This window comes from Erinaceus europaeus, chromosome 15, assembly GCF_950295315.1.
Source record: "Erinaceus europaeus chromosome 15, mEriEur2.1, whole genome shotgun sequence".
NCBI lineage: Eukaryota > Metazoa > Chordata > Mammalia > Eulipotyphla > Erinaceidae > Erinaceus > Erinaceus europaeus.
This window is the reverse complement of record NC_080176.1, coordinates 87,960,935-87,977,514: the sequence shown is the minus strand read 5'-3', so window position 1 is coordinate 87,977,514 and position 16,580 is coordinate 87,960,935. Positions and strand designations below refer to the sequence as shown.

The 16,580-nt window shown below is 45.8% G+C and overlaps 1 pseudogene; it reads right to left on the bottom strand.

The window, feature by feature from the left end:
* Positions 1 to 1,410: 1,410 nt before the first annotated feature.
* LOC103111311 (protein mago nashi homolog) overlaps positions 1,411 to 16,580 on the bottom strand; it is a 40,718-nt pseudogene continuing 25,548 nt past the window's right edge.

Below are 16,580 nucleotides of genomic sequence, written 5' to 3'. Positions count from 1 at the left end.
CCTCTGGGAAATATTCAGTTCCTGATGTGGCTGGCGGCCACATGACCTGTGGTTGTTTCTGTATTTTTTTCTCACTCATCTCCTTGCAGAGAGTGCCAAATCTTGGACCACAGCCTTTTTCATAGAACTGGACAAGCTGTATTCTGATTTTAAGCTCAAATATTCGTTCAGGAAACAAGGGTTTTCAGGCAGACTGCTTTGAAAAAATTATTTTCTCTTTTACAGGTAGAAGGACCACTCCTCACAACATCATAAGAGGCTTAGTTCTCCCAGTTGAAAGTAAGTTCAAAGGCTTCTCTCTCCTTTTATTTTTTTTTTTCCAGTGCCCTTTTTCCTTCTGTTTAGCTGAGACAAATACCTTAGCACCTTCCTCCGTCCTGTCCTGAACCTCACCCACCGAAGCACCTTGTAGCTGTGAAGACCTGTGACCAGAGGCAGGTTTCAGAGGCAATAAGATGCTGGGATGCTTCACACAAACACTGCTGTCACAGCTTGCAATTCTGTAGCCCTGGTCTGTGAGGCCTCTGTACTGCGTTTCCTTGCGGGGCTGATCACAACCACCTGTTGGAAAGAGCCCCATGGTGGGGACCCCTCACCACCTTGAGCGAGTTAAGAGCAAAGCTTCTCCTGGGCCAGGCAGATGAAGCCACAGGGGCAGGGAGGGAGACTTGCCTGCCAGGGAGGACAAGCCTAACATGGCGGCCCAGGGTTCTGATTAAATCCCCATCCAGAGACTCAGGACTCCTAGACCCCTTTCAAGGGTGCTTGATTATTTCTACACTGAGGCACCTTGTCGTTGATCCACTGCGGGGAGTTCTGGGGGAGAAGCTTTGCCTGCTGCTTCTTCCTGGAACTGGGCTGATCAACCTCCCCTGCCCACCCCCCCCCCCCAATTTGCTTGCTCTGAGACCACTGGCAGGCACAACTGGTTGCCATAGTGATAATGAGGTGTTAGGAACCAGGACAATTATCCAATCATCATCATCATCATCATCATCATCATCATCATCATCATCATCATTATTCATGGTGGCTAGGGCCTGCAGGCAGTCTGCACTCTATGATGCACTGGGCTTTCCAAATGAATGTGGGGCCCCAGATGAGGGAAGCATGGCTCCCATGCCCCGGTTACCATGCCAACTGTCTCCCATTCATTTACCTAGTGACATTCTTGATGGATGCTTCCAGGAACTCTGGTTACCACACAGGCTTGCTTTTTGCTCTCTCTACAACAGTTCTTTAAAAAAATTTTCTTTATAAAATAACAAAGATTTATTTTGTCACATTTACTAGACAATCCATCACTCACAGTTTATAAAAAAAAAAATACTGCCTAATAGACACCAGCATTTTCTAGTCACGGTAGTGCAGAATTTGCCCCTCCCCCTTGTGTCCACAACAATAGCAATATCAAGGCTTACTTTTGAAGTATAATCCAGTAAGACTACAGACCAAACACTTCAGGTCCTGGGCAGGATAATGAAGTGCTTGCGAGCCTTCTGGATCCCTGGGTTGGTTGACATCAATAAGGGAGCCAGTTTTGATGTGAAAGAGATGTTTTTACCTCCAATGACAATTTCATCTCCTGGCAGGAGGTGTCCACACAGCATCATCCTCTCTGGTCATTACATCGTGGTCAATCATTCCCTTCAGCCCCTCCACCACACTTACATGTACACAAACCTCTTTTCTGATTCCAACATCATTTTTGTAATTGCTGTCATTGGAATAGCTCAGTTTCCCATCAGGCCAGAACTCAAATTCCAGAAGCACATGACTGAATTTTTCCTTGGGACCCACGTAAGAACACAAACAGAAGTCGCTGTGACCATGGACTGTGAGCTCGCTCAGACTGACTGACAGGGACTCACAGGTCACACAGGCTCCTTCCTGTGCTAAGTGTGAACAGACGTGGGCCCTGGGTCAGACTGGTGAAGTTATCAATTAATGGAATTTACATACTTTCCACATATTTGGGAGCTACTCTGTGCCCTGATCCAGCTTTCTAGTTCTATTTCCAACTCTGACACCATCTTCCCAGAGAGTACTTTCAGTCCATCTGCATATTGGCTATCAGGCTCAGGCAAAAATTACTAAAGTCATGGGCTACATGGAATATACCTAATATAGACTTCCTAGCTTCTTCCCACACAAAGACCCTGAGTTTCATGTGCTCTATTCTTTTATTTTTTTATTGGGGGGTTAATAGTTTACAGTCAACAGTAAAATACGGTCGTTTGTACTTTGTACATGTCTCAGTTTTCTACATTTCCATTCCACCCCCACTTGGTCCTCCTCTGCCATCCTGTTCCAGGACCTGAACCCTCCTCACCCCACCCCAGAGTCTTTGACTTGGCTGCAGTATATCTGCTCTATTCTTACCTTTGGCTCCTGATTATTAAACAGTTTGTCCTGCTTTATATCTTACTGCCTTTCAGCCACCAAGTTGCAATGCTGCCATGACGCCACCCTGCCCTCACCAGTGTGTCCTGGAGCCTCCCCTCCCCAGAGCCCTGCCCCACGAGGGACAGACAGACACAGGCTGGGGGTGTGGATCCACCTGCCAGCACCCATGTCCAGCGGAGAAGCAATGACAGAAGCCACAACTCCCACCTTCTGCTCCCCGTAAAGATCTTTGGTCCAGACTTCCAGAGGGATAAAGAACAGGGAAGCTTCCAATGGAGAGGAGGGGACATGGGACTCTGGTGGTGGGAACTGTGTGGAATTGTAGCCCTGTGATCTTACAATCTTGTTCATCATTATGAAATCATTAATAATAATGATTTTAAAAAAGTCGAGGGAAGCAAAACAAACAAACAAACAAAATAGACACAGAGTGATAACAGCCTTATCTGAACAACGTGCAGTTTTAAAAGATGGTTTGAGGCTGATCACAAATGCCTCCAGATCCCACAGACCAGGGAAGGACTCAGACTGGTGTGAAGAGCGTGATGTTTATGCAGAGACTTTCAGGCCGAGACTCTGAGATTTCAGGGTCAGCTCCCAGCACCATTCTCCACAGCTCTTGGAAGAGCTTGAACAGCCTAAGCACACAGTCGCTGTGATCATGGGGCCCTCCTCTCTGCAACATTTCTCTCCTCTCCCAGAGAAATGCAAACCCATCTCTGCGGTGGGGACCGTTTCATCGTGGGTATGGATGCTGTGCTGGGAGACAGGTGTCGTTGGGATGAAGACAGAAGCTGCTTCTGCTCCTTGCTGCCCTAGTGAAGACGCTGGTGGTACCAGGCAGGGCTCTGCCAGGGCCTCTGTGCGCCGCCAGGGGGGGCAGCTGCAGGCCTTCTGTATTTGCGTTCTGCTTTGGAAAGGACTGGAGGAATCAGTAGCCAGACCCTCGATGGCTCTGTGGATAAAGTCACAATTGTTTGCCTTTCTTGATAAGTTTGCTAGAGAACTTGAGAGTGAAATAGCAGCTTGGCAGCTTCCTATCTGCCCAGCACAAACTCGATTCCATTTCCAGCTAAGTGTCTGAGGGGGAAGGTTTCTGATTTAAACTGAGGTCTGTGTTTTATTTGACTCCAGATTTTGCGCAGTTCCTACTTTTCTGAAGGCAAACATGAAGAAAGCCAGTGAGCACCAACAACAGCAAAATTCTCGACTGTCTTTTGAAGTAGGACTATAGCCTCCAGGAAGTTTCTATCCTGTTATTTATTTATTTTTGCCACCAGGGCTATCACTAGAGCTCAGTGCCTGCACCAAGAATCCACCACTCTTAGTATATATATTCCTCTTTTGTACTTTCTTTTTTTTTTTTAGTTTTAAATTTTTGCTACGTATTTATTTTTTACCCGAGCACTGCTCAGCTGTGGCTTACGGTGGTGTGGGGGATTGAAACTGGGACTTTGGAACCTCAGACATGAAAGTCTCTGCATAACCCTTATGCTGTATACTCCCACCCTAGCCTTTCTTTTTATTTGAAATTTTTTCATTATCTTTATTTGTTTATTGGATAGAGACAGCCAGAAATTGAGAGGGTAGAGGGAGACAGGGAAAGAGACACCGGCAACACTGTTTCACTACTTGCAAACCTTTTTCCTCTGCAGAGGGGATGGGACTTGAACCTGGGTCCTTGAGCTCTGTAGCATGTGCACTCAATCAAATGCACCATAACCTGGCCCCTTTTTGAAAAATTTCATTTTTATCTTTTTATTTCTTTTCTTTATTTTTTATTTGATAAGATGGAGAAAAACTGAGGAGTGAGGGAGAGGGAGAGAGAAAGAGACACTTTCAATACTGCCTTATCACTTGTGAAGTTCCCCCTCCCTTCTACAATTGGAGACCAGGGGCTTGAACCCAAGCCCTTGTACCTGGCAATCTTGGTATGTGCCTCCTTGGGTCCCTATCCTGTATGACTTTAAAAACTCCAAGTAGTAAAATCCTTCCAAGTGTGACATGGACTTCTAGGCATGCTCAGTACACATCCTCCCTGCAAACACACAGGCTTATGGCGTGAAAGAACAGGGTTTCTTAGCCAGAGGCATCCAACCACCCAGATCAGGACTGTGACACGCCTGGGCCCCTGGGAGCCTGACACTGAGACAGAACCACAGAATCAGCTCTTGACACCCAGCCTTATTCCTGTCTCTGACCTGTGGAATCCCTTGCTCAATTAAGATCGTTTCTGTAGGTCGAATTTGTTTGATCTGAACCTTGAGGAAAGTACTTAACTGAATGATATTGCTTTTGAACAGTTTATATCTTTTATTTGGTGGCTGTAGTAACCCTCCCTTCTTTTTTTATTTTTCTTTCAAATCAGTATATCTGGCTTATTTCAGCAACTTTACTGCCAGACTTGGATGCTTGGGTTGCTTTAGTTTCCCCTCCCTCCTTTCCTTCCTTCTTTCCTTTCTTCCTTCCTTCCTTCCTTCCTTCCTTCCTTCCTTCCTTCCTTCCTTCCTTCCTTCTTCTTCTTCTTCCTCCTCCTCCTCCTCCTCCTCCTCCTCTTTTTCTTCTTCTTCTTCTTCTTCTTCTTCTTCTTCTTCTCCTTCTCCTTCTCCTCCTCCTCCTCTTCTTCATCTTTTTTTTTTTTTTTTTTTTTTTTACTATTTTTATCGAGGGGTTAATAGTTTACAGTATAGAATTTCTCCTCACCACTCCCATCACCAAAGGTCTGCATCCCCACCCCCACCCCCTAGATCACCACTCTAGTTCTCCCACACTCTTAGATAGAGGCTGACATTTTTTCCCTCACAGTTATATGTTCTATTCTCTCATATAGATAATTGAGTGAAATGGTTATCACCAAGGGACTGGGAAGACAGGTGAGGAGGGTGAGGCCACACCCCGGAAATGTGGGGTGCTAAATCCTGCAGATTCATCACGGTCTCAGACTTATGGAGACTATCTCTATATGAATCTGTGTCAAGCAGTGTTCAGAGAGAAAATGCAGGGGTGCATCTAACTAACATGCTGTCACTGTAGGAAAAGTCAGGCTCTGAGGATGGGGAAATAGCGTGACTTATCTGTATAGCAAGACCCGGGGAAGGGAGACAGTGTTTCCTCTTCTTTCTCTGCGTCACCTGTTCTCTTTTCTATCCTGTAAATACAGTATTTTATTATTGATGTTACATTAATTCAGATAGTGCACTCTCCAAAATCCAGCATTAGTGTGCTGAGTGCCATTGAGGGTTTTAGAGACACTCCAGGAGTTCTTTTAATTAATTAAAATATTTTAATGAGCAGGAGGAGAAAGAGAGAAGCACACTGCTCAGCTCTGGCGGATGCTGGGAATAGGGATTGAACCTGAGACCTTAGACAGGGCCGCAGGCAGGGGACTCTTCTGTGTAACCATTATGCTATCTCCCCAGCCCTATTTATTATTTTTCAGTCTGATAGGGCAGAGAGATATTGAGAGGGAAATGGCAATAAAGAGAGAGGGGAAACACCTCCAGTATTGGTTCATTGCTTGTGAAACTCACCCCTGTTAAGGAAATCTATAAATCAAGAAGACTGGAGCTGGGGTGGGAGAAGGAAGAAAGGAACTTTTTATTATGCATGGGCCAAGAGTTCAGATCTCTCTGAGAGCTCTGGCCCTGAACCAAGGGACAGGCTTATACAGGGGGTGCAGGCTTGAGAGCAAAAAGCATCATTACAGAAGCCGAGGCTACAGGTTGAGGGGTGGGACTTGAACCCATTGCTCAGGGTCTGGTAGCCTTAGTTCTGTCATCTTTCCTGCTGTGTCTGGGAAACTTTAGCCTCAGCATAAGATATACCACTGGGAAGGCAGGGGTACATTTTAGGAGGGCAGAAGCTAGCCAGGGTTACAGAAGCTGACGGGACAAGCAGGTAAAGACAAAATCTGGCAGTAACTTGGTGACTATAGATAGTTAGGTCTGGCCTTCTCCTCTGCTATCTACTGCTCAGTTTGCAGAAATTCAGCCTCGACTCTTTGTTTCCACTTACTTGACCTTCCGCTTTTACACAGTCACCTACTCTGTCTCAAAGTAGCTGCATGCACAATCAGTCCTTTCACACATTCTTTGCCCTCAGTTATTCTGTTCTGTGTTGAGGCCTTCTTACAAATGTATCACAAGCATATACCACTAAATTACAAGCACATCTTTAAGCATATCCTAAGGCTAACATTTTTGGGAATTTCCTATCACCCCTTGTAGGTGGGGACAAGGGCCCTAAACCAAGGTCTTTGCACACAGTAGTGTATGCACTCAACCCCGTGTGCCACTGTTTGGCCTCCACTCCAGGACTTGCTGACTCCTTAGTAGCCTTAAGAGCTGAGTTTGCTGTGCTGGGGGTATGGATCCACCTGACAACGTCCATGTCCAGAGCCCTGCCCCACTAGGTAGAGACAGAGACAGGCTGGGGGTGTGGATTCTGTAAGCCAGACCTCCCACCTTCTGCCCTTCAAAAAGAATTTGATTTCGTATTCCCAGAGGGGGAGAAATGTCAGGGGAAGATGACCAGAGGGCTTTGAGCCCCAATTCCATCAGGACCCTCAGAAGAAAGATATAAAAAGGAAGGACAGTCAGACGTAGTAAGAAGTGTAGGTGTGACTTAAAAAGGAAGTGAAGCCAGAACCAGAGGGAAAAATGGGCAAAATATAGATGATAGATAGATAGATGAAAGGTAGATAAATAGATGATAGGTAGATAGATAGATGCCAGAGAGTTATAGAAATAATAGAGGAACGCTTTGTGAGTGGTTAAGCAGGGCTGCAGGTATCTCTCTGTTTCTCCCTCTCTATCACCCCTTTCCCTCTCAATTTCTAGCTGTCTCTGTCAAATAAACAAATAGATAAAATTAAAAATATATGTTTAAAATGTTAACAAATAATAATAGCCAACACATATCTGTGACCTTGGGAGAACCACTGCAGTTTCCAATGGAGGGAAAGGGGACACAGAACTCTGGTGGTGGGAATGGTTTGGAATTGTTCTCCTGTTATTTTGTAAACTGATATGAAATCACTAATTAGAAAACCCCCCCTACAAATTAAAAAAAAAAAAGAGCTGAGTTTGGGCTCTGACATTGCAGACATGAGCGCTCATGTCTCCCTCCAAACCACCCAGAGCTTGAGACTCAGTTCCGTCCCTGCCCAGGGTGCCGGGCACCTGCCTTCCCTCTGTGCCCATGCATTTTGTGACAGGCTCAGAGGAAGGTCAGGCTGTCCTTGTGCAGAATAGCAGCTGCTGCTCCCTGCAGGAAGGAGGCTGGATGGTCTGGGAGCAGGAGCTGGCTTCTAGCTCCCAGAGTCTCTTTCCTTGGAACAGGCTGTGCAAGTGACATGATGAATTAGTCCATGCCACCTCCCAGGAGGCCACCTGGCTAACTCCACTGCTTCCTGACTCCAGGTCCTGCTGCAAGATGCGGGGGTGGGGGGTGGCATGGGGATCTGGTGGCTTTTCCAAGGTTGTCGGGCTGAGCTTCATTGACGGGAGACAGACGACCCGGGACTCATGGTTGAGCTGTAGGCAGTATCTCTTTATTCATGCAGGACGCAGCACAATCTAAGCTGAGCTAAGCTAAAGTACCCTAAAACTCACAATGCTGTCTTTATATATACTTGCCAAGTAGGGTAGAAACAGGATGTGACATAGAGAGGGTGGAGAGAAAAGTGATTGGTGAAAATCAGAGTGTGACAAGGAGAGGGGGTGGAGCAAAAACATATCATGAACCAGTGGGGACTGAACCAATGCCCTGCAGGGAGGGTGGTGCTTGTTAACAGCGGTTATGTAAATAGAATGAAGTGGTTACGTAAATAGAATGAAGTAGTTATGTAAATAGAATACAGTGTTAAGCAGGGGGTATTAAACCAATGAAACAGAAGGGGTCTCATGCATCCCAACACAAGGTCACAGGGATTGTTGCTGAATTGCAGTCTAGGCTCTCAGCTCCTGTTCAGACTCGACTTCCTGCTACTCCTTGATGTGAGTTGCATATTAGAAAGAGACGCCTTTGTAAACGTGGCATCCATGCCCTGTGTCAGGGACACCGGAGGAACCACTAGAGCCTGCTGTTGCCATGGTGCCCTGAGGTGCCTCGTGAGCACAGGAAGAGAGAAGGGGCTGGAGGCTGGGGAGACAGCATAGTGGTTCTGCAAAAAGACTCTCCTGTCTGAGGCTCTGAGGTTCCAGGTTCAATCCCCAGCACCACCGTCAGGAAAGTTGAGCAGGGTTCTGACCATTTTTCTCTCTCTGTATCTCTCTCACTAAAAATAAATAAATAAATACATTAAGTAAGTAAGTAAATAAAAATGTTAAAAGGAGGGAGTCGGGCGGTAGTGCAGCAGGTTAAGCGCAGGTGGCGCGAAGCACAAGGACTGGTGTAATGATCCCAGTTCGAGCCCCCCAGATCCCCGCCTGCAGGGGAGTCACTTCATAAATGGTGAAGCAGGTCTGCAGGTGTCTGTCTTTCTCTCCCCCTCTCTTTCTTCCTCTCTCCTCTCCATTTCTCTCTGTCCTATCCAACAACGATGACATCAATAATAACTACAACAATAAAACAACAAGGGCAACAAAAAGGGAATAAATAAATATTTTTTAAAAACGTTAAAAGGAAAAAAAAGAAGGGGCTGTTTCACGCAGATTTTCAAGTCCACCATATTCACCACAAAGATTTTGGGTTCCTTTTGTTTTTATGGGGTGTTGGGGTCTCGTGTATGAGTGGTCCCCCATCAGCCGGCTTCCCTGGGTTAAATTTTCTCATTATTCTATTTTTAGAGAAAGGAACAAAAGAAGGGGGGAAAGGAGAGACACAGAGAGAAGAGACACCACGATATGGCTCTGTGATTTGTGAGGCCTTCCCTACCCTTCCCCAGTTTTGCTCAGCTGCTCGGCATGGAGCTGGAACTCAGCCCTGGTGCACCCTGTGCCTGCTAAGACACAGACCCAACTGTCTGAGCCATCGCCTGGCCCTGCAGTCACGTTTGAGGATAACTCTGCCCTTCACCCTGTTCTTGTTGCTTTTGCAAATACTCACTTCTGGTATTGCATCTGTTGGAGGCATTTCTGACCTGAGCTAATGGCTATCTCTATCCAGTAAATAAATCTAATTAAAAAAATAAATAAGTTTTAATAATAATAATAGTGGTGCCCAGAAGTGAAAATGTTCTGCATGCCCAGTTTAATGATCTTATGAAGCAGAGTTTAGTCAAGTTCTGCATCCTCCGAGCCACCCCTGACCAGGCTGATTCTTTGTACCTCCCTCCCCCCATCAAAAGGCAAAAACCTCACTCCAGAGATACAACCTCACACCTATTGGGTGCAGATTATGTTAGCGACTTCCCTGCAGGTGGGGATCCTTATGCCGGTCCTTGCCCTTAGCGCCACCTGCGCTTAACCCACTGTGCTACCACCGCCCGGCTCCCATGATTATTTTTAATTTTATTTTCTGTTTTTGCTACCAGAGTTCTCTCTGGGGCTCAGTACTACAAATCCACTGCCGCCAGTGGCCATTTCTATTTCTTTCTTTCTATTTTTTTAATGGGGCAGGATAGAAAGAAAGTGAGAGAGGAGGGGAATATAGAGCGGGAGAGAGAGAGAGAGAGCCCTGCAGACCAGCTTCCCTGATCATGAAGGGTCCCTCCCGCAGGTGGAGAGCCGGAGCTTGAACCTGGGTCCTTGTGCACAGTGATAGGTGCTCTCAGCCGGGAAGGGGAACATTTTCTACACAGTCTATGCAAATGCTATCTTTTGCCATCTCCTGAGGCGATCCACTCACAGACTCTCACAGACTCGCCTTCTTCTCGACTGATACTTTCCATTCTTGTCCTCTGCTCCTTCCCACCTGTCCCCCCCTTGTCCACCAGGGTGTGTGAGCAGGCCCTCTGATCTCATGAACTGCTGCCGACGGGGCCTTTGAGGTCTGGGGTGCCTGCGGGCAGCCTCCACTCCACTCGCTGCCCTGCTCACTTCACCTGGGACGTGTGCTGTTTCCTCTTATTATTTGAGGACAGTCCCTGCTTCTGAAACTTGCTGAAACACTTGAAGCTTTGCACTAATTGCACCATGGTACAATTTCACACCATTCCCACCACTTTGCACTTTAGTCACCTGAGTCATGTAGTTAGACTCAGAAATCCCAAATTTGAGCTTCCAGGTACAGAATAGATGATTAGTACAACACCGAGGAACTTGCTGGCCACCTAGGTCTGTTTGAGTTTCACATAAGCAACACATGACATTGCACCTGATCTGAATATGGATGAGGACTCTTCTCTCTCAGGCTAATTCCCAGACAAACCCTTCTATGCCATGCTTACAGAGACCACACGGTGAGCTAGTCCAGTCTCTCTCTCTCTCCCTCTCTCTCACTTTCTCTCTCACTCTCTCCCCCATCCTTCCACTTACCAAACCCTCATATTTAAAAAAATATTTTAATTTTATTAGTGACAATATTGATTTACAAAATCCTAACAGTGGTACAATTCCCCACCATTCCCACCCCCAGAGTTCTGTGTCTTATTCCCTCCAGTGGAAACTGCAGTGGTTCTCCCAAGGTCACAGATATGGGTTGAGTATTATTTCTATAGCTATGTATTATTGTTATAGCAATAGTTTGAATCCCCGGTCCCCACCTGTAGGTGAAGCAGGTCTGCAGGTCTCTCTCTCTCTCTCTCTCTCTCCCTCTCTCTTCCTTTCCCCTCTCAATTTCTGGCTGTCTCTATCCAATAAAGGTAATTGTTAAATTATATATATTTGCCCATTTTTCTCCCCTCTGGTCTTGCCTTCAGCTCCTTTCTAAGTCACACTTATACCATGTCTTTCCATTTACCTCTTCTTTCTCTGGATCTGGATGGAGTTGGAGTTCAGAGCCCTTTGGCCATATTCCCCTGACATTTCTCCCCTCTGGGAGTCTGGAACAAAATTCTCTATGGGGAGCAGAAGGTGGGAGTTCTGGCTTCTGTCATGGCTTCTCCGCTGGACATGGGTGTTGGCAGGTGGATCCACACCCCCAGCCTGTGTCTGTCTGTCCCTAGTGGGGCAGGGCTCTGGGGAGGGGAGGACAAACCCACAAACTTTTCCTCAATATCCTCCTTGTGAAGCCACGCCTCTACTCTTTATTTTGAATCATGGAGTAAGAAAACCTTCCTTGACTTGGTGAAAATCGCATGACCACACTCACTCCTGCCCAGCTGGTGAGGGTGTGGGACAGACTCCTGAACGTGCAGGATGTTGCCAGGATCTCCTTTCCTCTGTGATCAAATCCGCTCTCTGCCTCTGCAGTCTGCTTGCAGGAAACGTCTCTCGTGATTCATCAGATGGACTGAGCTCCACTCCAGCAACTGAATAACCACAGCTGCTGTTTATTGCGTCCCATCAAAAGGCCATGGAGATACATCCCGAAGAAAGCCTTTCTAGCACACCTGAGTGTCAGAGCGTCGGAGACCGTCAGCGAGTGCCTGTGTTTTCCCAGTCACCAGAACGTCTGCATTTACAAAAGAATCTCAACCCACTTCTCAAGGCTTAGGAAATCAGACCTTTCAGACCTTTTCTTTTTCTATGGTGGCTGCTTTTACAGGGTGGATGGGGGGGGGGTGTATATCTATATTTCCCTGACTTGTCTTTCAGCTATCAAGCTCAGGCAAAACTTGACTAAAGTCAGCCTACATGGAGCATACCTCAAATAGACTTCCTATCTTCTTCCCACACGAAGACCTCTAATTTTATCGCCTCTATTCTTACTTTTGGCTTCCTGATTATTAAACAATTTGTCCTCCTTGATATCTTACTGCCTTTCAGTCACCAAATTGCAGATGCTACCATAATGCCATCCTGACCTCCCTGGGCAGACGCCCTCACCCGTGTGTCCTGGAGCCTCCCCTCCCCAGAGCCCTGCCCCACTAGGGACAGACAGACACAGGCTGGGGGTGTGGATCCACCTGCCAACACCCATGTCCAGCGGAGAAGCAACGACAGAAGCCAGAACTCCCACCTTTTGCAACCCAAAAAGAATTTGGGTCCATACTCCCAGTGGACTGATTCCAGTCAGTCACATCTGACCCCAGATTCCAGCAATCACAGGCAGTTCTAGTTGGGGGCGACCATTTTCTACATCCTCACAAAGCCGGTGGCTAACCTGGGGCTGCTTTTTTCCTGTTGCTAAATTTGCTGCTTTTTATGAGTTCTGAAATAACTACTTGAGCCAGGAGGGATTCTGAGAAGTGCTTTGACTTTTTAGCAGCCATACTCGGAGTCTTAAACCCCGACCTCTGAAAAGCCAAGCACGGCACATGATAGCCAAAGGAGCATCTATTGAGTTTTTATTTTATTTATTTGTTTCATTATTATTTTTAAGTGGAAACACCAGGAGAAAATCTTCAGTGAAGGTGTTTCTGAGGCCTCTCTGGGTAAAACGGTCCCTCCACCCTGGCGGACACTCAGCAGCTCTGCAGAGGAGATGCCAATCACACCTTCTCCCTTGCTACCTGTTATCTGTGGATCCACAGAGCCTGGAGAGAGAGGGCAGATCATATCTTTTGTGCTTGGATTAAGCAATAGATGCTGGAAAGTTTTACAGGCTGCTCAAGATCAGAGTGGACAGAACCAGGGTCAAGTTCAGGGCCATTTCCTACAGAAAGTCCAGCCATAGGAATTAATCTTTAAAAAATTATTTATAAAATTATTATAAAATTAATAAAAAATATTTATAAAATTATAAAATTCACAAGACCATAGGATGAGGGTTGTACAACTCCACACAGTTCCCACCACCAGAACTCCGTATCCCATCCCCTCCCCTGATAGCTTTCCTATTCTTTATCCCTCTGGGAGTATGGACCCAAGGTCATTGTGGGATGCAGAAGGTGGAAGGTCTGGCTTCTGTAATTGCTTCCCTGCAGAACATGGGTGTTGACAGGTGGATCCATACTCCCAGTCTGCCTCTCTCTTTCCCTAGTGGGGCAGGGATCTGGGGAGGGGGGGCTCCAGGACACATTTGGCTGTTTCCCAAAGTAGTCTGGCAGGAAAGAAAGGTTGTTTTTCTGAAGGCGAAACGAGCGCTTTTCAAATGAATGAGAAGCAAAGGAACTTTGCTATTTTGATGTCTGTAGAACTGAAGCATTTGAACATTATTATTGACTGTCTTTCTTCTTGGAGGGGACATTGCAATGAAATGGATGATTAGAGGAAACCTTTTCAGTTTGAGCTGTTTACTTCCCCTAATGCAAATCACACTCAACACACTGCACTAATAAGCCTTAAAGAGTGGATTCCATGGACTGAAGACCCCACCAGTGTGTCCTGGAGCTCCACTTCCCCAGAGACCCACCCTACTAGGGAAAGAGAGAGGCAGACTGGGAGTATGGACCAGCCAGTCAACGCCCATGTTCAGCGGGGAAGCAATTACAGAAGCCAGACCTTCCACCTTCTGCATCCCACAATGACCCTGGGTCCATGCTCCCAGAGGGATAGAGAATGGGAAAGCTATCAGGGGAGGGGGTGGGATATGGAGATTGGGTGGTGGGAACTGTGTGGAGTCGTACCCCTCCTACCCTATGGTTTTGTTAATTTATCCTTTCTTAAGTAAAAAATAAATAAAAAGAGTGGATTCCAGCTTAGCAATGCACAGACTTCTTCCTCTTTTTTACTTTCCTAAGAAAAGAGCTCACCTAACAACCCCAAGATAATTAGACAAAAGAGTGAGGAGAACAATAGGGCTAATGCTCTACTCATCCCCAACACACCTGCTGAAAGCCTTCGCCATCACGCATGATTTCCCCACATAACGGACAGAAAAACTAGTCTCAGGGGCACAAATGAGCCTTGCAGCTTGCTTCTCCTCTAAGTGATTTTTCTTTCCTGTCAAGTCTAACAAAAGCACAAAGAAAAAGGGTTGATATGATTCTGCCCTCAAAATACTAGGTTTATTCCATAGGCATTTATTGAGTATCTGCTAAGTTCCAAGCAGGGATGATTCACATAGGAACACAGAAGGAGTGGGTGGGAGGATAGGGCTGTGAGGAGACTGGCCGCTAGGCTCCGAGGGGCTCTGTAACTGCCCCTCCATCAGGACCAGCCATCCTTCTCTGCTGTGCTCTGTCACTTCTCAGACTTGCTATGGAGGGCGTCTTCCACCTTCTGCATCCCACAATGACCCTGGATTCATACTCCCAGAGGGACAGAGAATAGGAAAGCTATCAGGGGAGGGGATGGGATACGGAATTCTGGTGGCGGGAGTTGTGTGGAGTTGTACCCCTCTTATCCTATGGTTTAGTCAATGTTTCCTTTTTATAAATAAAAAATTAAAAAAAAAGAATTCTATGTTGAGAGAGAGAGAGGGAGAGAGAGAGAGAGAGAGAGAGAGAGAGAGAAGAGAGAGAAAGGGCTTAATGTAGAGAAAGGGTTTAATGTGGTGGGGACTGGACTCAAACTTGAGTCACACACTATCCAAGTGAGCTATTTTGCTGGTCCCATGAAAGTTCTTGTAGACCCTACATTTTTCAAGATGTCATTGCTGATCTATTGCTTAAAAGTCAACTCTACCAGACACTCATGGAAGCATAGAAGAGTTAAAGCTGATGTGATTACTTTTCCGGGGGGTGCTGAATTTAACAGAAATTATTAGAATCTGGAATTTAATTTTTTTTATGTAGTGCCTGAAAATAAACTCAGGGCATTGTTCACACATGATACTGCTGAGCTGTCTCCCAAACCAACCCTTACTCTATCATTTTTTTTTAGAAAAAAAAAAAAAAAACGAAGATGGAGGGACATCAAAGCATCGTTCCACCATCTCTGGTGGGCTCCCTTCATGACTTCGTGGTGCTCCCACGTGGTGCTAGTGACTCAGTCAGGCATGGGATGCTTGATATGGCATGCACTCTACCAGTTGAGCTATCTCCCAGTTCCTGAAATTTTGTAATTGTAACATGTGCACTCAACCAGGTGCGCCACCACTCGGCCCTGAAGTTTTATAATTGAAAGGTCATTTTACCTATATTTTCCTATCTCAGTCTCACCAAAACCCTTAAGCAAATAGAAAAGATAGTCATTTTAGGTCTATTTTGTGTGATAAAAATTATTAAGTATTCCAGAGGGTAGATAGCATAATGGTTACGCAAACAGACTGTCATGCCTGAGGCTCCAAGGGTCTTGGGTTCAATCCCTTAAAAGCATAAACCAGAGCTGATTAATGCTCTTGTAAAAAAAAAAATAAGTAAAGAATATAGCTGCAGAGAACCCAGTGGGGGTTGTATTGTTATGTGGAAAACTGGGAAATGTTATGCATGTACAAACTATTGTATTTACTGTTGACTGTAAAACATTAATCCCCAATAAAGAAATTGAAACAAATAATAATCTGTATGGCAACACTAATATATTAGGTACCTAATATATATATTAGGTACTCCAAATGCTGGTGTGTGTGAGCAGCATGTGAGTGGTTCATGACAGTGTCAAGTCCAGGCTCCCTCTGTCTGTGAACATGCTGTGGCTCTCTTCAGGGTGCTCCCTGGTGACTGAGTGGGGACTCAGGAGGCTCTGGTGGAATTGTCTTGTTGGTTGTAGTCTAATCCCCATGGGGTCCACACCCTACTGAGGATGTAGGGGATCCCAGTTTTGGCTGGTAGTCATGGAAAGCAAGTGCAGTCACAGGACTGATTTCTAAGGATTTTATGGGCAAGCTGAAGTGAGGGAGACTATTGACTCATTTACTAAGATTTGGTATAAGACATCCTACTTTTAATGCACAGAAAATTCTCTCATGAATTCTTGGGAAAGTTACATCTATCTATTGAGTCATTTCAGTTGTCAAAGGTTTACAAGATAGGCTTTTAATCGAGCACCTACTGCAGGCATCATTGTGCTGTGACACACACTTGCACAGACACAATGTAGTGGTTTTCTTTGTCACTCTGGGAGTGTAACTTTAGGCATTAAGAAGTTCGCTACTTTTTTTTTTTTTTTTTTTACAAATGTCATGTTCTCTTTTGTTGCCATTTTTATTGTTGTAGTTATTATTATTGTTCTTGTTATTGATGTCGTCGTTGTTGGATAGGACAGAGAGAAATGGAGAGAGGAGGGGAAGACAGAGAGAGGGGTTAGAACCGGGATTCTTATGCAGCTCCTTGTGCTTCCCACCAGGTGCCCTACTGCCTGACTCCC